The 21,857-nt window shown below is 36.7% G+C and overlaps 1 non-coding gene across 1 annotated transcript; it reads left to right on the top strand.

Moving 5' to 3' along the window:
- Nucleotides 1-11,434: 11,434 nt before the first annotated feature.
- Nucleotides 11,435-11,507, top strand: TRNAS-AGA (transfer RNA serine (anticodon AGA)). The gene has a single exon. It is a non-coding gene; the product is annotated as a tRNA-Ser (tRNA).
- The last annotated feature ends 10,350 nt before the right edge of the window (nt 11,508-21,857 follow it).

Here is a 21,857-nt window from a genome sequence, read left to right as displayed (position 1 = left end):
CCAAAGGCCTCTGTCTCTGAAAATAGTAAATGTAGGTTGTGGTGCTATTTTTCTTCATCAACAAGTTTTACTGTTGTTATAAATGCTTATGTTGCTCCTTCTCTCACTTCTTAGCAAATGCCAGTTACTTGCACAGAATCATAGCCAAAGATGAACAAATGTGAAAAATACCTAGCCAGTGGGTAGGAGCCAGAGAAGAACATAGGTAGTTGCAGGTGCTGAGCACAGTCTAAAAGTCCAAATAAGCTCCCTAAAGATAAGGTAACCTGTGTATGGAGTCAGGATAGCAACAGGGCCCAAGGGAGAGAGCATCAGGACTCGCCCAGCAGGGAAGCCACAATCAGAAACAGGGCCAGGAACTCACAGACAAGTGAGATGCTCACACGGAAGTAAAAATTATAGCAGAGCTACCATTTGGAATTGCTTACGAGAGTCCCCAAAGCATGTACGGCTCCAGGACAAGCCAAAGAAAGTCACACAAACCAATGGAGGCGTGGAGAGGGATGTTTCTATTCTACACACGCACACATCCTTCTCAAGTAAAGCAGACTCCTGCCCTTGATCTTGACTCCCAGATTCCATCCATCTCAGCAGAGCCAAGAGGGACTGGGTCAGGGCCTGGAGTAGGAGAAGGGATGTGAAGTTTAAAAGCATACACATCATTCAAAATCATTAAAAACCTTTGTAACCCAAAGTGAATTCCTAGACAGCCACAAAACTTGGCCTCTGACAGGTTAAATGACATGGGCCTTCAGTCCTTCTTGGTGTTGCAATAGGGCTGGGTGGATCCAAGTTCACACGGTCCACAGTGAGGAGGAGGAGACACCATTCGGCACAAGCGGGGATCTAAGTTTTAAAACACGTTTTCTCCAAGAGAAGTTCTTTGCACCTTGCTCCTTCTGCCTTACAAATCATACTAGTTGGCAGCAGTGAAGCAAAAACCCAGTTCTTAAGTTTGCCCTCAACAGAGCACACTGTCAAATGCTCCAATAAAGGATTTTCCCCAATCGCAGTGTAATTCAAAGTTGAATTGAGTAGTCTTTGGTTTCAGAACAAGAAAAAATAGTATTTAAGATGGCAATAAAGCAATTTTTTTCTTATGGAATTAAGGTAACAATAGATATGGGATTTTATATTAGAAAGTGGGAGAAAGAATGAAAATATTTACCTTCTTTTAAGATGATGTAACATAAGATCAAATATTGTTGATTTTTTAAAATCTAGCCCTAAATAGAAGTATCACAGCATACATAAATAAACCCAGAATAGTTAAAAGTATATTTTTATGTGTTCCTAATTTTAATAAAAAGTATGCAGAATATGGCTGGCTTAAGTTTTCAGTTAATATGTAGAAAATTTTATCCAAATCTTTCCTTTTCAAAGAATGGCCCATTGACCTGTAGTATTAACATCACCTGAGAACTTATGAGAAATGAAGACTTGTGGGCCCCAACATGGACATACTGGGTTAGAATCTGCATTTTAACAGATCTCTAGGTGACTCACATGTACATGAAAGTTTCTGAAGCACTGATCTGAATTAACCATTCACCCAAGGCGTATCAAGTAGGCTTTAGAAAGCCACCCTTCCCTCCAGCACCACATATAAACTTGCAAGCAGAGAAAGAATCACGTTTGCTATGTAAACACAGCTTTAAAGAGAGACCCCTGATACCCCTGTCAAACATGCTGGAGTCACCACATCTTTCTTTACTTTTCCTCTTCTTTCACTGAAATACTTCCCAGAGTAAACACCTTCCCCTTTTTGCATAGTTTCTCCTGTCTGTGACTTTGAGGAACTGAGTAATAGCTTCGCAAAGGTATCAGAAAGAAGTAACACTGAGAGATCTAGAGGAAAGAAAAGTACGTAAGTGAAAGAAAGACAAGGCAGAAATACAAAAAAGCAAAACTAGCATAAGTTAGAGAAACAAGTATCTATATATTTGATTTATATTGAAAATAGATTAACTGTTTACCTAAATTTTAAAATGATGCATGTTAATAGTTTTTCATAGTTTTGCTAATTAAAAAACTGTAAATTCTCAAATAACACACCAAAGTAGTATTATCCAGAAACATCACCCGTAAAAGGAGAAACGTTTGTTCTCTTTGTGGCCCAGCATCCACTGACCCTTCTCTGGGTAATTATACCACCCATTTTCCTTTAGTGAGAGTCCTCCTCTCTCCCCCTGCCCCATCCAACTCTCAGGCCACATGCCAAAGGTATTATCCTGTATCACCCAGGGATATGATAGAGTTATAGTGGAACACACGACACAGCACACAGGCCTGAGCCAATCAGAATCTCACATTCTCTAGATCACAGTGTTGACTGGGTACAGACACATGTTCCAGGTTAAGCAGCCAGGCCCAGTGAACCCAAAGCTTTCAACTGAGTCATGAGGAAAAGAATGCCTCTCCTTCATGCTAGTGCTGAAACAGAGAGGAGGAGAGGCAGAAACTGTGGCAGCCACCTTGTCACCATGAGTGGAGATACTGTTCTGAACATAAAGCTGCCACAGAGGAAGTAGGGCAGAAACTTGGAAACAGAAAAGCTGGCTCTTCCTGATGACCCTGTCTGAAGCCCTGAAAAAGATGTGCCTGAAAGCAAACCAAAATTCTATACTTTCTAGCTATCCGGGCCCAAAAGTTCCCCTTTTGCTTAAATTAGATTCAACAGAGATTTTTGTCACTTGCATTCAAGGGAGATATAACTGATACATGTTTGTTTGTTTATTTCTATGTACACAGATGGATCTGATTATTTATAATTTCATATTCAGTTTATTCTTTACCTGCTATTTTAATCCTGCTTTTCTCAACCAAAAAATATGTCATGAACACCTTTCTGAGTAATAATATTCAGATATGTATTATTATTTTATTAGATATATGTTTTATAATTTGTATTATAATTTATTGAATCAGTTTCATATAGAGGGACATTTATAGACTGTTTATATCCATTAAAGAAAATCCTCATACACGTACATTAACTTCACCTATACAATGATCTCCTTGGGACACATTTCTAGAAGTGAGTCGTTAGGCCAAAGGTATCTAATTTAAGATAATATACACCCTCCTACACTGCTTTACAGAAATCTATAGAATTACATTTCCACCAACAACACTTGCACAATTCAGCGTTCCCTACAGTCTCATAAACATCTGTTAATTTCATGAGAGAAAAATAATATATGTAATTTCTTTTCCATTTCTCTACTAGTGAAAGTGACTATTTTCCACATGTTTATTAGTCCTTGCAGCTCTTATTTATGAACCACTTATTATTTTTTTCTCACATTTCTGTTGGAGTGGTTAACTATTTCATTGATATGCTAGAGCTCTTTATATATTAAGTGTATTAACTCTTTCTAATGTATTTCCTGGCTTGTATTTTGCTTTTGGATTTAATTTGAAAGCTTATTTAAATGGTACAGAAATTTTACATTACTATGCAGCCAAATTTATCAAAATTTAATTATGGAGCTTGTATTACTCCTATTGTTTAGAAAGATTTTCCCATTACTCCTATTGTTTAGAAAGATCTTGTATTACTCCTATTGTTTAGAAAGAAAGACTATAACATTATTCACCCATATTTTCTTCTAGTATTTTATGGTTTCTTTCTTTCCTTTCCTTACCTTTTTTTTTATATACGTTTAAATCTTTGATCTATCTAGAAGTTCTTTTACCACAAAGGATTCAGCTTTCTTTTTCCCAAAGGTTTAGCCAATAACTCCAATGTTATTTACTAGAAAGTCTGTTTGTCATCTCACCAATTTAAAATGCCATCTTTATCATATACTTAACTACCACATATCTTTGGCTCTATTTCTGGCTACTCGATGATATTTTAATTCAGATTGCTTCTGCCTCCTGTAGCAGTTTTGTCTTAGACACTGTAATTTATAAATTTTAATATCTAGGAAGATAAGTAGTCCTTAATCCTTCCAAATTTTCTTAGCTTTTTCATGTATCTATTTTTAAAATTTTAGAATTGTTTATGTTTTTAAGGAAATAGTATTTCAATGTTGAATAAAAATACAAAAATAGTGAATATATGAATAGCCTTAAAATATTAAGTATTAGTAACCAGAAACATGACATATATTTATTAAGTTATATTTAATGCCCTTTAGTGGAATTTAGCTTTCTTTTACATACCTGAAGAACATCTCTTAATCTGTTTATTCACATATATTTCATTTACATTACTATTTTGAATACAATTTTTCTTATAGTACATTTTTCGCCAAATTTGGATTATTACCATGTTAAGAATATTTTTTGGTAGATTAAAAAAAATTTGAAAGTCAGAAATAGGTCCTGAATTTAATCAAATACTTTTTAGCATCTATTGTGATTTGACTGATTGAAAGAAACCAGTGTATTTTTCAATATTGAATTGAATATATTCTTGGAGTTAATCTCACTTGACTATATCGTATTATTCTTCTAATGTACTGCTAGTATGTCATTCACAATTTTTGTGAGCAGAGAGAGAAGAAAAGAGGGAGAGACAGAGAAGAGAATCTGTTGGAAGTCACTATCACATATACACTAGTGTCACACAGGAATCTGAAGAGAATTCCTTATTTCTTGTTGCTCTGGACAAATTCAAGTCATGCTGGAGTTTCTTGGAAGAATGAAAAAATTTCCAAAGACACCTTCTGTATCAGAAGACTTCTGAAAAATTTTCACAACATTCACAGTTTCTTACATGATTTATAGTCTATTTCTTCTTGAAAAAAAAAAAGAATCCAAGTTTTAAGTTATTAGTATAAAGTTGTGCAAAGTATTTTCATATGATGATTTCCTCATTATCTGTAGCCATGTCTCCTTTTCATTATTTATTTTATGAATTCATTTTTTTTCTCTCTTTTGTTCTCCCTCATATTTTGTATTGGTAAATTATTGATTTATTTACATGTGTTTGATTCCCTACTCCACACACAGAATCAAGTCTCGAATTTACTTATAACTTGTATCATCTTTCACATTATGGATTTTTGCCTCTCATTTCAAAAAATTTCTTTCTGTTTTTCTGAAGTTTATTCTGAATTCATTTTTCTAGCTTTTAACAAGTGGCACCTTATTCACTGATTTCCAGTCTTTCTTTTATAGTAATATAAATGTGTACAGTTTAAAATTTTTTTCTCTCACTGTTACTTTTCAGGTACTCTGTAATTGTGATGCTATTGTTCATTCAATCTGAGAATTATTTAATAAAATTTTTTTGTTTGGTTTCTAATTTTCTTATTTGTTTCTAGCATTGAATACATTTTTGTCACAGAATGTTGCCTATAACATTTCTACTTTGGGGAACATAGTAGGTTTTTTGGTTTCAAAAAATATGATAAATATCTGTGAATATCTGCAAGTCCTTGAAAAAATGATGCATTTCTAGGATTTGATGTTTGACATCTATACATCTATTAATGACAATTATATATATTACTATTCAAATCTTCTGTTTTCAAATTCTGTCTTTTTTATCCATAAAGAATAGAAAGTGAGGTGCTGCCTTTCACCATTTTTTTGTTCTTGTAAATATATCCTTTATCTTCTGTAATTTTATATTTTATCCATAATTTTACTAATAAGGAATAATACTTCTCCGCAGATTTTAACCTACATTAAGTAACCTAAGACTTTCAGCTTGAATTTACCTCTGCTTGATATTAGAATAAAGTTTTCTACTACCATTTTGTTTATTCATCAGGCCATTATGCCGTGTACTTTGATCATCTAGCCAATCTATTAGATTTTTTTTCACACCAGTAATTTTTTCTGCTTTTAATGTTTTGCATCTCCTTTCTTTGCCATCTTCTTCTTTGACATTAGAAAAAAATACAGACTATTTTAAGTTCAAAAAGCCATTTCAGTTACAGTTTTAAATAATATGCTTCGACCTATGGTTCTCAATGTATCAACTTTCATTTAAAGTACAGCTATTTCTCCTCACTTTGAGAACTTAGGAAGTAAATGTTAATTTTGGCAAACATCATTTTAGTTTCTAAGTGCTTATGCTCAGCTCCCTTGTTCCAAACCGAGAAGGGCTGATGCCCAAATTGTCTTATTATTAATTTGTGCCATAATTGTACATTTTGACAACTGTACAACTGCAAAAGTTGGTGGTCTGAAGAACTATGTATTAGACTGCTAAAAATGGAGACAAGGAACTAACAACCTGCAATAATTGTTCAAGGACACACATTTTTTTAACTTAAATTTCTAATATGCCACTTTATCTCATTACCTGGACTGACAAGAGAGACTGTTTCAAAACTGAAAACTGTTAATATGAATGACTCACTCTTATTTCGTACCACCTCCCCCCTTCAGTGGCTGCAACCATTGTATTATTTTCAGTCCCCCTTCTCGTTAAAATGCAAAAGAGGGAAATGTAGTCAGTCTTATTCTCATACAAACAACGAAAGCAAATCCACTGGAGGATAATATGCCACTCAATTCTGACAGCAGAAACCTATTCTATATTGATTAAGCAACCATGTAGACGAATTCCTTTCTTATTTTCTGAATTATAATATTCCTTATGGCATTATATTAAAAATTAACCCATGGCAGAGGAGTAAGGGAGAAGAATGGGAATGAAGCATATTTTCTCACCCACCCAAATTGTAGCCAACTGGCAGAAAATACGGAACATGCCAGCATGTCCCCAGCTCTAGCTCAAGGGGAAAGTAATAGCCTCCGTTCCACCTAGTCTCCAAGCACCAGGATGAATTCTGAGAATCGTAACTTTTTCTGTGCAAGTTTGCCTTTCGGGTGTGTGTGTGTGTGTGTGTGTGTGTGTGTGTGTGTGTGAGTGTGCCAGCTGAAATGTAGGGTTTCAGTCCGTCTGTTCATATGTAATCATCATTTCCACTTTCTTCTTACACTGAATTTTGGAAAGTGGGCCCTTGTGGTGCCTCATGCCTGCTTTAATTAGCCAAAGAATCAGGATCAGGAGACTCTTATTCTTCTAAGGGATTTCTCCATGTGGCAAGGCTAAGAAGTTTGCATGGCAACAGATGATTTAGGAGCAATGCCTGTCTTTTCTCTCTGCTTTGGAAACTTTAAGGTTCTTTCTTTTTATCTTCTTTTTCCCGTTGCTGTTAAAATTTATTAACAATATAAAAAGTATTAGAAATTGTTTGGATCTGCTTATGATTTTGGTCTAGCAAATGTATAATCCCCAGTGAAGAATATATTAAAAGAAAAGTTCTTTCCAAAACTGTAGTAATCAGATGTTAGCATGAATAGCTTTTGGCTTGGCAGGGAACCTTGTCCCTTCATCCCATCCTTTTTACTTAAGCTATAAGCTTCAAGAGTAATTTATTTCCTTTATCAGTCAGGGTCCTTGTAAGAAACAGCTGGCACATTCAAACTGGTTAATTTGAGGATTCTTTAAAAAGCAACGTTTACAAAGGTGGGAGCAAGGTATAGAGAAACCAAAGGGATGGAGAGTACTTGGGGTGAGGAACACTAGGGAACCACTCCCACCCCAGGCTGGAGAAGGCAAGGGGAGGGCACGACTACTAGAATAGAGGAGGAAAGGAGGTGAAGAAGGCCCCTGAAAAGAGCTTCTGTTTCGGTATTTGGCCAGCCCAGATCAACCTGCATGGAGGAAATGGAAATAGATGGCGGAACCTCCCTCTCCTTATCCCTCAGGTCTCCTGCTGGCGCTCCCATTGGTCAACCCTACCAGATCTCAGGGGACAAGCGAGCCCATGATGCGGTGTTAAGTCAGCCTTTGGTGTGCAGAGCATGGAAGAAAGGGTGAAGGGGCAACTGGAAGAGATCTAGCACATTTCTATTAAAATCAACCAATATCTATTCAACAACTATGTGTGAGGAATTCCTCATTTCCTAAATTTCATCATCTACATGAATTGGAATCCAAGGAGAATTTTCCCATGGAACTTGAGTCTTTAAGTTGTACGAGACTGCTGTGATAAAGTGAAAGTAGACAGATATGTGGTGTCATAAGATGTGAATTCCAGTACTGACTTCAGCACATGTAAGTTGTATAACTTTGGATAAGTCACTGCTAATCTCTTGTACTCAATGGTATCTGTCAGTATGGTGATGACAGTCACATCTTTTTGAATTTTGTCACTGGCTTATTGCTAGTATAAAGTTTTTTGGGGGGGGTTAATTAGGTTTATTTATTATTTTTTTAATGGAGGTACTGAGGATTAAACCCAAGATTTTGTGCATGCTAAGCACATACTCTACCACAGATCTATATTCTGTTCTCCTTTAGTATAAAGTTATCTAGGATATAAGAAAATACTCATGAACTCTAATGAACTTTGATTTTAATTTACTTTGGAAAAATTTTTGTGAAACCATGACATTTTTAATCTCTTTACAATCAAACTTTCTTCCTTTGAAAAGGAGGTACACTTGTCAAAGTTGGTGGGTTGTTTAACAGTTTAGACATTTGTATCTTACAGGAGTAAATGAGTGCTTAGAGCATACACATACACACACACACACACACACACACACACACACACACACCTTGTCCAGGGAATTCCCAATTTCCTTCATCACATCAAGGAAATCTTATAAATAATGTCATATAGAGAGAGACTGCTTTGCTCATGAATTACATACAGTTACCTCCAGAGAGAGGGTCTGGCTTGCCAAGAGTACTGCTGATTTGGCTTTCACTAGGGAAGGAGAGATGATGCAACAGGCATTGCATTAAGGACCTTTGGGTATTGTCTTCCTAGCTCTCTCCCTCTGGAACTCTGAGCTGGTTCCAGAGGTTATGGAAGCCACGGAAAATACACTCCATAGGTATTTTGGGATGTATGCTCTGGGACTAGTCCAGCAACAAGAGAGTATCTTAATTTGGGAGACTTTAAAAAACCTTTCTTGGAAATATAAGTAGACAAAAATTTATGCATCAAGTAAACCAAAAGATGCAATAAAAAAAGCAAAACAAACAAAAACTCATAAAGGACAGAAAAAAGAAAGAAGCCAAGACAGGAAAAACTAGCCTCTTTGAAATTTAAAACCACACGAAAAATGATAATAATATTAGTAATAATAATAAATCTAGGCTTAAAGTATTTAATAAAGTAAAAATTAAATATAAGTGAACCAAATACTCAACATAAACTAGAGAAGCAATGAAAAACACACCTAAAGAAAGTAGAAGAGGTGTCAAAAGATAGAAATAGAAATTAATTAATCAGAAAATAATAGCACATAGAATATACATTTAAAGTTAAATGTTGTCTCTTGGAAAATATCAATAAAGGAAACAAACCTTTTCTAACAAGAATTTTAAAAATTAGAATGATAAAGAGATCAAAACTATAAATATAGGATTTTTTTTTAAATAAGAGAACATCTTTACACAAAGTAATTTTTAAAATTAGAATGTTGAGTCTTCTAGAAAAGATGTAAATTAATAAGATTTCATCAAGAAGTTAAAAACAGAATAGACCATTAGCATAGACAAAATGGTAAATACAGACAAAAGCCAGGACCAGAACATTTTATGGGTGGATTCTACAAAATCAGACCAGGATATTAGGATACAACAGACCCTGTCTTACAAAGTTAAATGCAAAACCCCTAGGTTTAATATTAGCATTTTTTGTTGAGGTATAATTCACATTCAGCATTATTTAATTTCAGGTGTACAACCTAATGATTCAGTATTTGCATATACTGCAAAATGATCACCACAGTAAGTCTAGTTAACATCTGTCACCATACACAGTTGTAGAAAATATTAGCACTTTCAGTAAAGAACTTCTTTAAAGGAATAATATACAGCACGATCAAAAAATGGTGTAACATAGTATTGCTAAATATTGGAAAAGTAATAGACAAATAGGTTAAAGGAGAAGTACAGGGAATCCAGAATCCAGAAATGCATGTATCTGTGTGTGGATACAATGGAGTATGGAAAAAGTGGTGTTGGAACAACTGACTGTCCTTTAAAAAAGGTTAGATTCCTACTTCAGACAATTTTTGAAAATGCAACTCAAATAACAAGTTAAGTATGAAACAAGAATAACATACATTATGACCAAAAAAAGGACTGAAGTAATAATGCTAGATATTGGAAAATTAATAATCAAATTGATGATAGAACAGAATGGACAATCCAAAAACAAATTCTTGTGGGAAAATGATGTACTATAGAATAAATGGTGCTTGAACAATTAATCATCTATTAAAGTGAAAAAAATAAAGTTAGATCTCTATTTCCCCAGCATCTTGTAGCCCATGCTAAAAAGTTAAAAAATGTATTTTATTTGGCTTCATAAGTAAGCTTAAAATAAAACAAACAAAAGAATTTCGAGAGTGTTAAAAGAAGCAAGATAGAATATGTGTGTGTGTGTGTGTGTGTGTATACATATATATATGCATTTGTATTCTTAGGATAAAAAAGAACTCATTGGAAAAAACACAAAATCCAGAATTCCTGGTGAAAAGACAAAGTTTTTCTACATGAAACTCATGAAACTTTTGGGATGTTTCAATATTGGCCTGGCACAAAAGCTCCATCCACATATGCCCCATTTCTCTCACTGATTATGACTGACAACTCTGGGCAAAATATAAAAAGCAACAATTTGAAGACTCTGAAAAGTAGACAAAAGAAGGCAGATTGTGTAGAAAGGAGTCAAAACTTGGAGATGTGATTGCACAGGGATAAGTCATTTTTTCTCTCTTCTCCTGGGGCTCTGCCCCCATGGCGGCCCTGGTCTCAGAGCACTGCACAGCAGCAGCCATTCTGGAAGTAGCTAAAACTCCAAGAAACAGACCATATTTCTGGCCAGAGGAATGAGGAAGATGAGTGTTCAGGGGCTGGAGTGAGAGGAGAATCCCAGAGGGGAGAGCTGGAGAGGAACATGCCCAGATTCTTCATGTGAACCTGCACAATCTCAGGTTCAGCCCTGAAGTACGGGAGATGTTGACACCCATCTCTCAGGAAATGACAGAACAATGAGACAGAAACTCTGTACAGATACAGATGATGTGAACAACACTATCAACCATCTTGATCTCATTTACAGAACGCTACATTCAAAAACTAGAGAATACTACACATTTTTTCCCCAAGTGCTCACAGAACACTGACAAAGACAGACCATATGTGAAGCCATATAACATGTTTTTCATAAAATTAAAAGAATCAAAATTATACAAAGTTAATTCTCTGACCATAAAGGAATTCAATTAGAAATCAATAACAATAACATATCAAAAGAAAATCCTAATTATCTGGAAAGTAAATAACAGTCACAGGTTAAAGATGAAATCAGAGGGATAGTTAGAGAAGATCTGAACTGAATGACGATGAAAATACAACATGTCAAAATTTGTGGGATGCTGCTAAGGCAGTGGTGGGAGGGAAAAGTTGCTTTAAATAGTTATATTAGAAAGACAAGGGGGAGGGTATAGCTCAGTGGTAGAGCATATGCTTAGAATGCACAAGGTCCTGGGTTCAATCCCCAGTACCGCCTCTAAAAATAAACAAACCTAATTACCTCCCTCCCCCACCCCTCAATAGAAAACTAAAAAAAAGGAAAAAAAATCTAAAAGCAATGACTTAAGTTTGATTTCAAAAAAACTAGAAAAAGAAGAGCAAAGTAAACCCAAAGTAGGCAGAAGGAAAGAAATAACAGAGATAAGAACAGAAATCAATGAAACGGAAAATGGACAATAGAGAAACTGCTTAGCAAAGCCAAAAACTGGCTCTTTGAAAAGATCAAAATTGACAAAACTCTAGCTAGTTTGAGCAAGAAAAAAGAGATATTATAAATCACCAGTATTAGTAATGAAAAAGGAGTTATCAACACTAAAAATATGAAAGAACAATAAGCGAGTGCTATGAATAACTTTATCTTAAAAAATTGGAGTATTGAAATGAAGGAATACATGTCCAAAAAATACGACATTATCAAAAGTGACTCAAGAAAAAAATAAATGATATAAATAACTCTGTATCTATTAAAGCCACTTGCTTTGTTATAAAAATTTTTCTCAAAAGGAAAAGTCCAGGCCTAGATAATTTCACTGGTAAATAATATAAAACACTGGAGAAAGAAATAACACATCAATCCTATTCAAATATAAAAAAAAATAGAGGAAGGGGGACCACTGTCCAATCATTTAGTAAAGCAAATATGTATGTTCAATTGATTTTTGGCAATGCTGCCAGTGCAATTCAGTGGGAAAAGAAATTTTTTTTTAACTAACATTGTAGAATCAAATGGATATCCAGAGGGAAAAGGTGAGCATCAGCCCTCACATCACATCATACCCACCAGGTAATTCAAAAAGGATCATAGACGCCAATTTAACACACAAAATGAGAACATTTCTTGAAAAAAGCATAAGAGAAAATCTTTGCAACATTGTGGTAGACAGATATTTCCTAAATGGAGTACTGAAAGTATGAAGCATGCAGGAAACATTAATAAGTTGGATCTCTTCAAAATTGAAAACTTTTTCTTATTAAAAGACACCAATGAGAAAACAAAAAGGCAAGGCATGGATGATGAGAGACTACTGGCAAACCAGGTATCAGACAAAGGACTTGTATCCAGAATACATAAAGCACTCTTATAACTCACCTGTAAAGACTAAAAACCCAGTAATAACATGGAAAATTTGAAGAGCTGCTTTATGAAAGAAGCTACACAAATGGCTTATAAGCACGTGAAATAATGATCAGCATCATTAGTCATCAGGGAAATATCACAATGAGATATAACTGTATACTCACTAGAATAGGTAAAATTAACAAAAACTGACCATACCAAGTGTTGGTTAAAATGTGGAACAACTCTTAAAGTACTATTGGCGAGCACATAAAATGGTACAATTATAGCAGGAAAAAAAAAAAAAGTAAGTGGTGAGCCCTAGCCACCTGTTTCCATTCACAGTGAACCCTCTTAAAAGAGTCTATTTGCTCTCCAAATTCTCAGGCTCCAGTACTACTCAAGTCAAGCTTTTTAATCCTTATCACTTCCCTTATGCTTCTTTTGCCAAAAAGACCAATGTCCTTGCTATAGACTGAGTATTTGTGTCCCTCCAAAATTCATTTGCTGAAATCCTAACCCCTACTGTGATAGTATTAGGAAGTGAGGGATTTGGGAGGTAACTATGTCATGCATTGGACTGTTGCCCTTATAAAAGAGACCTCACAGAGTGTCCCCTGGGGACCCTTTGCACCCTGTGAGGATATAGCAAGAAGCCCACAGTCTGTGAACCAAGAAGGGGGTTCTCAGCAGGGAGTCAGTCTGTGCCTTGATCTTGAACTCTCTAGTTTCCAGAACTGGGACAAAGAAATTTCTTATTTATGTTGCTCATCAGCCACGCGGCCTATGGTCTTCTGTCTTAGCCTGAGTGGACTCAGATAGAAATTGTTACCAACAGTGAGGTGTTGCGATTACAAACACCTAAAAGTGTAGAAACAGCTTTGGAATTGGATAATGAGTGAAAGGCTGGAAGGGTTTTGAGGTGCATGCTAGAAACAGCTTACATTGCTATGAACAGACCATTAAGGGTGACTCTGGTAAGAGCTCAGAAGGAGAGGAGGAGAGCTCTAGAGAAAGCCTCAGTCTTCTTCAAGAATACCTGTGTAATCCTGACCAGAATGTTGGTAGAAATATGGACTATAAACGCCATTCTGATGTCTCAGATGGAAATGAACATGTTATTGAAAACTGGAGAAAAGGTGATCCTTGTTATAACGTGTCTAATAATCTGATTGAATTGTGTCCCTGTTCTAGTGTTTTGTGGAAGACAGAACTTGCGAGCAATGAAGTAGAATATTTAGCTGAAGTATTTCTAAGCAAAGCATCAAAGATGTGGCTTGGTTCCTTCTGAATGCTTATAGGAAAATGTGAGAAGACAGAAATGACTTAAAGATGGAATTGTTAAGCAAAAAGGAAGAAGAACTTAAGAGATTTGAAAAATTCTCAGCCTATCCATATTGTAAAAAGTGAGAAAGTGTATTTAAGAGAGAACACTAAGGGTGTGGCCAAGCAACTCTGATAAAGAGATTAGTATGTGTGTGCACCATGAATTTCATCAGTAACCTCAGCAGGAAAACAGCCAGCTGAACTGAAGAGGAAGGAGGTGGGAAGAACGAAGGGAGACCACTGGACTTCTGGGATTTTACAAGACAGAGCCCTAGAGCCATATGATTATGAATGTGCACTGTTCTTCGAGACCTGGGAAGAATAACTCTAAAGGCAATTCAGAGATCATCAGGGCTGCCTCCTTGGTTTCAAAAGTGAGGACTATCATCTCACTTTCAATATGCCAGATGGCTTCTGTCCAAAGCCACAGGGGTAGGGTTGCCCAGAGACTTGAGGGCCCCATCCAGGCAAAGCTTCAGGGCCAAGACTGCCACCCTAGTGGGTCCACAGAATGGAACTTCTGCCCCAGTGTGTCTGGAAGGTGGGACCTTGGCCTTAAGATCTCATAGAACTTGCCTTGTAGTTTGGACTTATTTGGGGCCTCTTATCCATTTTTTCTTTCCTTTTCTCCCTTTAGAAATGGAAGTGTCTACCAACCCTGACCATCTCATACTTCCTGTCAGGCCACACGTGGTCCTGCCATAGGACCTTGACAATGGCTGCTCTCTGTCTCCAAGTCTCCTCCCCTGATCTTGGAATGGACTCCATTCTCTTCTCTAAGTTTCATTCTCAAATATCTCACAAGATACTTCCCTGAAGACTCTGTCCAAAAAGAACTCCCAACACTCTCATCACTCTTAGTATCTTAGTCTCCTGTCCTGCCTTTTTTTTTTTCAAAAAAAATTTTATTTTATTCCCCCTCTCACCCCTTCAATGAAAGCCCCAAGAGTTCAGGGATTTTGTGTTTCCCATTTACTGTTACATTCCCAGTGTCTGGAATATGGCAGGTACTCAATAAATACTTGTTTTCTGTTGGTTTAAGACCAGCACTATTTATTTTTTAAAGAGAGTTATGTGGTGCACTCTGATTCTCAAACATTTTATCCCTTCCTACTCGGGGACTTATTATACCTTCTTCCCTGTGGAATTCAGGCACAGCTGTGGGACCCTCCCTGGGCAGAAGTTTAAGAGCCTGCACATGGTTAACCATACCTTCTTCACCACTCCACCTCAATCACCAGCCATGTTCTACACAGAGGCTCTTCTGTCAGCCTGAGCCCCAGAGAAAATGCTGCAGAGCCAAGCCACCGTCCATTACAGGCATCTGTGGTGTGGGCAGTAAATGAATTTTGCTGTATTAAGGCACTGAGACTTGGGGGCTGTTTGTTTCCAAAGTTTAACCTAATTTATCCTGATTAGTACAGACCCCTATGCAACCACGGACAAAGAGAGGGCCCAAAAGTTCCCGAAATGTGTTTGACAAATTACCTAAGTTTGCCTGACCTTTTTTTTCAGTCAAAAAGACTTTGTTTAATTAGTGACATATACTTTTGCATAGAAAAAGTTACGAAGTAATACAAAAAAGACTAAGTCCAGTAATTTTAAAGCAAATATTTAAAAGCATAATTTTGCATAATGTTTAACATTCTCATAATGTTTACTGCTTTCTCTATACAGCAGAGAAATGAAATGCATAATAATACATGCTGTGTTTTTAGCTTTCAGACATAAAATCTCACGTGCTCAATTTCAAAGTATTAAGAGATTATTTTGTCATCAAACAAAATAAAACCAACAAAACCAAAACACCATTATGTAGCACTAGTCTAGGCAAGGACCAGAATAATTTATGTACATCCCATTGCATACATTCATATTGATTTGGGATCCTCCTCAACAATCCAGTGCTTTGCCACCACAACATTTTCTTTGAAAAGATAAAATCAAACAAGCAATAGCACTGGGAGATTTATCTTGGCATGATTGGAAGTTATTATTTTATTTCTTCATGTTTTCACAAAAAAGCATTCTAGAAAAAAGTAAGTAAAGTAGACCACAGTTTTAAAAACTGTTTCCCAAAGATGGTAGAGCTTAAAAGTGAGTAAGAAACTTATAAATAACACTGATTCTAAAGATTTGCCTCAGGCCTACTGAATAAGAATCCCTGGGACTGGTGTCTTCAAATTTGCATTATTTTTAGAGTTCCCCAACTGATTATAAGGTAGCTAATCCAAAAACCAGAGGTAAAAGTCTCTGTACTTACAACCCTAGGACATAGACGGAGGTATACAGACCATCAAGAGTCCCTACTCTACTCCACTTAAAAACACACCCAAAGTTATGGCTTCCACTGCTGGTGGGAATGCAGTTCGGTGCAGCCACTATGGAAAACAGTATGGAGATTCCTCAAAAGACTAGGAATAGACTTACCGTATGACCCAGGAATCCCGCTCCTGGGCACATATCCAGAAGGAACCCTACTTCAGGATGACATCTGCACCCCAATGTTCATAGCAGCACTATTTACAATTGCCAAGACACGGAAACAGCCTAAATGTCCATCAACGATGACTGGATAAAGAAGATGTGGTATATTTATACAGTGGAATACTATTCAGCCATAAAAACTGACAACATAACACCATTTGCAGCAACATGGATGCTCCTGAAGAATGTCATTCTAAGTGAAGTAAGCCAGAAAGAGAAAGAAAAATACCATATGAGATCGCTCATATATGGAATCTAAAAAACAAAAACAAAAAGCATAAATACAAAACAGAAATAGACTCACAGACATAGAATACAAACTTGTGGTTGCCAAGGGGGTGGAGGGTGGGAAGGGATAGATGAGATTTCAAAATTGTAGAATAGATAAACAAGATTCTACTGGACAGTACAGGGAAATATATAGAAGATCTTATGGTAGCTCACAGAGAAAAAATGTGACAATGAATATATGTATGTTCATGTATAACTGAAAATTGTGCTCTACACTGGAATTTGACACAACATTGTAAAATGATTATAAATCAATAAAAAATGTTTAAAAAAAAAAAGGTATGGCTTCTGTAATTCCTCACTGAATTGCAACACCTCAAATTGTCAATGGGAATTTTTGTAAGACAATTTTCTAAAGAAAATACTTGCTTTCGTTTCAATGATCATTAAATGGAAATGGGTTACTCTACACAAAATTCTCAAGGCAGCCTCACTCAGATCCACTCTTCTAGAAGTAGAGAGAGCTAAGAATTCTATTATAAACCCAATACAATTGTTTTCTGTTTAGATACTGTGAGACTGACTTGAATCTAGCAGGAGGATTTCCTTTATTAATACAATATGACTAGGTTGCTTACATTATTTTACAAACTATAACTCAGATAAAGTAGAAACAGTTACCAAGAATCTTTTAGGAAACATCAGAAATAACGCCATTTGCAGCAACATGGATGGACCTATAGATTATCATACTAAGTGAAGTAAATAAGTCAGACAGACAAATATCATATGATATCACTTATATGTGGAATCTTAAAAAATGACACAAATGAACTTATTTACAAAACAGAAAGAGACTCACAGACATAGAAACATACTTACTGTTACCAAAGGGGAAAGGGGGTGGGAGGGATAAATTAGGAGTTTGGGATTAGCAGATACAAACTACCATATATAAATTAACAATAAGGTCTTACTATATAGCACAGGGAACTACATTCAGTATCTTTCAATAACCTATAATGAAAAAGTATATACATATATATATGAAACTGAATCACTCTGCTGTATACCAGAAACTAACACAATATTGTAAATCAATCATACCTCAAAAAAAATTTTTTTTGAAAGAGGATCTCTTTGGAAACAGCAGAACTTTACTGCTAGATGCCAGAAACTGCCAGTGTTGAATGTGAAGAAAGAAACTGAACTCTACATGGATGTTTCCAAACACAGGCAATATAATGAAGTCTTGCTTCTTACACAAAAAGGCCTTATACCCCATCTGTACCTTGCCCCAAGAGTCCCTCCCTCACAGGGAGGAAGAAATGAAAGGGTTACAGTCTTTGAACTTTTATTTGACTTTGATGGTAGGGTTGAAGGTCTCATAAAATTAAAACATTGAAGGAGAGGGCATTTGTGCTACCAAGAGAGTTGGAGAAAACACACTCACCTAACAGTGCTCAGAAAGGAAACCAGACATCTTACACCAATTTGTAATGTATTTGCTTTTAGGAGAATGGGACAATCATATTGAAAAATACTGTCCAAAATGAGCTGAGTAGTTTAGTGAGGGTCACCAAGCCAGAAGCAATAGCTCGGAGCAATGTGGTCGCTGGAAGCAGGGGTCAGCTCTGCCTGCTTTGGCAGAAGGTCAGCCTCCTGCAGCTATTCTTGCAGCAGTCAGGGAGAAACTGAGATAAACATCGCCACTGCTGACAGATGAAGAGAACTGATCTACCACATCTTGGCTTCCTTCTCTGCCTTCATGTTTAGTAATGCGAACACAAATGAGCTTTTTCTTTCCCATGAAGTAACTAATTAGTAGGTGACTTATTTCAAGTCCTAGCATTACTACAAAGAAAAATAAATTCCTTTTGGCACCACCTTAAAAGAAGAATTTCAATTGGATTAGGTTCCTTTAATCTATATGAACATAAGACTACTTTTTTAACCATTCCTCAGTCAAATCCCTCTCTATCCTATGCTTTCTTCATTCCCTCTTAAAAATAGCTTTTTCTTGGATTTTATGATTAAACCTTGCCAACATGAGGCAAAAGTACAGATTTTAGTAAATTATCTGCATGATTTGGAATAATTCACAAATTAAACCACAACGTTTAAATTATTCAGAAAACTGGGGAGATAAAATCACATGCATGCAGAGAGAAAGAGACAGAGAGACAGATATGATACACAGACTATTCCATACAGCTCTAGGATACCAGGTGATCCTGCTGTTTTGTCATTTTTCTGCTCAAATCAACCGGTGAATTGAATGGTGGTGAGAGTTGCCTAGAACATCCTACAAGTTTCTGCTTTTCTGAAATTTTAACTGAGAATGTTTATAAGTAACAATTATTTTCTATGTGTTCCACCTTCTCATAATTTCAAATGACTTATTTTAAAACTGAACAGATTAGGTGCTTATCATCACAGGCTGTAATTACCTAAATGTAGTTATAAAACATTGCTGGGAAACATGAGAACATTCTTTCAGGTCTTTAGTTTACCTTACTGTTTTGAGAAGCGAAATGTGCCTTTTTTATGCTCAGGCTCCCTCCAGCTTTCTACATAATGGCCAGCAAATTTCAACTTATCCTCAAAACTGTCAATAGAGTGATGTCTTCTTTCTTAAGAGAAATCATGAAGCCTCCCCCAAATCCACTTTATCCAGGAGGAAATGTTACTTTATTTGAGTAAAATCATAAAGAATGTATTAATTTTAGTTCTTGTTTCCTGTTTATCTGCAAGTTGTGATGCAAAAAAAGGAAGGAAAAAAGATCTCAACTGTTCAAAAGTTGTGTAGTTTTGTAGCATAGTTATTTGCTAATCTATGCTACTTTTGAAATTTGAAAGAATAAAAAAAATTTTCCTATTACATCCTTTATCATGCTTCATAGTATTTATTTCATGTATAGTATTTATAATTTATTAAATAATTTTATGTAAATATTTTAATATTTTATTTCTCATTAACCTACAAGTTCCATGAAGGCAGGATTGTGCCTGTCTTATTCATCTTCATGAAATAGATTTTTAAGTTAATGAGTAAATTTATTGGAATAAATGACAAGGTCAGGATGATTGGGCCAATCTATGCAGTGGGAACAGAGATGCCTTTGTGCTTTTGCTAATCACAAGTTGGCCGTGCCATTTATTGAAGCTTAATCCTTCATGCATAGATCAAAGATTTGATAGTATTTAGAGAATGGTCTGAAAGTTAAATGCTTTTCGCCAACTTTAAGAAGGTTCCAAAATAATGATCCAAGGAGAACTGTGATTGAGAGAAGCTATTGCTACACACACATGGCATAAGTCTCTGAGAATTTTTGGAAGCAGTGGGACACACTGAGCAGTTTGGTGCAGCACCACATAGGTCAGCACATGAAGAATCCTTGTCGGGGACTCTGAACATCAGTTCATCTCTTGGGATCATTTAAAATTTGGAACTACATACCAAGAACTGAGAAGGGTCTGAGGTTTTTAACTTACAAACAAGTGGGCATGCCACAGTCTCGTGGAGGCTGGCAGAAGACACAGGACTTCTGGATCAGAGACACTAAACAGTTCATTACACACAGCAAGAGCAGGAACATTTCTAGGCTGGTCACTGAACCCCAGTTCCCACAGGGCACCGAGAGGAAAACCACACTGAAGTTGTACATGCAGGGGGTTACACCACCGGAGGGGAGTCCTGAGTTCAGGTGACCCGAATGTTTTATGATGGACAGGGAGCATGCCTCTGCTTTGATCTCAAGGGAGACGCTCTATTTCCCAAGGCTGTCCACTCTGTCAATATCTTTAGGAAAATGGCCCAGAGGAAAGGACAGTCAGTAACTCTTTGGCAAGACGTGCAGAGAGATTTATGGAGAATTACATTCCAATACCATGTCTCTGGACGGTTTTTCCCCAGGGCCTTTATTAAGTTAATGGTTACACAGGATGGGCACGGAGATACACACAAAGCTATCCTCCAGCACTCTTCATGGGTCACACATACACTAACGTCAGGAAGGTGGAACACGATGAGCAAGGAGCTAGAAAGCCAGGTGTCCAGCTAAGAAGAGAAGGCAGGGGGTGAACAGCCCTGCTATCAGCTGGCTTCGGTGTGTCAGGTGGGAGCTACAGGTTGATGCAGAAAACAGGGGTGAAGAAAAACTCCAAACATGACCTGCTGCTCTCCTGTCAGAATATATTGTCATTTGGGCCAAGTTAAATCACTTCTCTTTACCTTATTTTTATTTGGAGCACATAAAAGCCGGAATAACCCTTTAAAGCCTGCTTTTCCCTTGCTTAACACACAGCTGCTTTTGAGCTGTTATCCTCTAAAGCCAGAAAAGACACAAGAGCAAGAGTTCAGCTATGTCAGGGGTTGCCAGGGTGAAAGAAAAAGAAGAAAAGCTATTTGTCACCTGTCATGCAAGGACCCAGCAGTGCTGACATGGAAATGCTGTGAATCTGGCTTATTCCTGCTCTTGCTTGTGCATTTATGTTTAAAGTGCACAGGATTCCGAAGGCTTGGAGTCAGAAACAGCCTTAGTCCCACAGAAAAATTATGCCTGGGTTTGTGTGTGTGTGTGTGTGTGTGTGTGTGTGTGTGCGCGCGCGTGCACGTGTGTGTGCGTGTGTTTTTAAACAAAAACAAACAAACAAAAAATATTGCCTGCCTTTGTTCTTTAGAGTCAGAGCCCTTCCATACAGCAGGCCCTCAGGGCACACAGATAATACGTGTAAAGTTTTTCCAAGGATAATAAAAAGCTCTCGAGGATTTATAAACTGTTTCATCTGTCAGAAACGATTTATGCAGACTTGGCACACCAAGTGAACTATTCTTATTAAGCAAAAATTGAGAAAATTGCTTAAGTCTCACTAGAAGGTACCTGCAGTCTATCAGAAGCTCAGTCTATAAGCTATAAACTTAAGGGAAAAGAAATTGCATGTCTCTGTGGATATCTGAGGTGAGATGAACGCATCCCAGACTTTTCCTTGTGCTGAGTGATTCTTCCATTCTCATCCCCCTCGGGAACTCAGGGGGTGGGCGTTTGAAAGGCCTCCACCCCAAGCACCCTAACTCCACCCCAAGGGTTCCAAGAGAACCCTTCTGGTTCTCCCATCTGCAGTCACCAAGCATGTGCACATCTATTCAAGTTCTGTTACAGTGTGTGAGACATTGTGCGGAGCCCTCTATGTGAATCAATTAATTTATTTCCAGCCACCATCCCA

Source organism: Camelus dromedarius, chromosome 3 (assembly GCF_036321535.1).
Source record: "Camelus dromedarius isolate mCamDro1 chromosome 3, mCamDro1.pat, whole genome shotgun sequence".
In the NCBI taxonomy this organism is placed as follows: domain Eukaryota; kingdom Metazoa; phylum Chordata; class Mammalia; order Artiodactyla; family Camelidae; genus Camelus; species Camelus dromedarius.
This window is presented reverse-complemented; position numbering and strand designations above follow the sequence as displayed.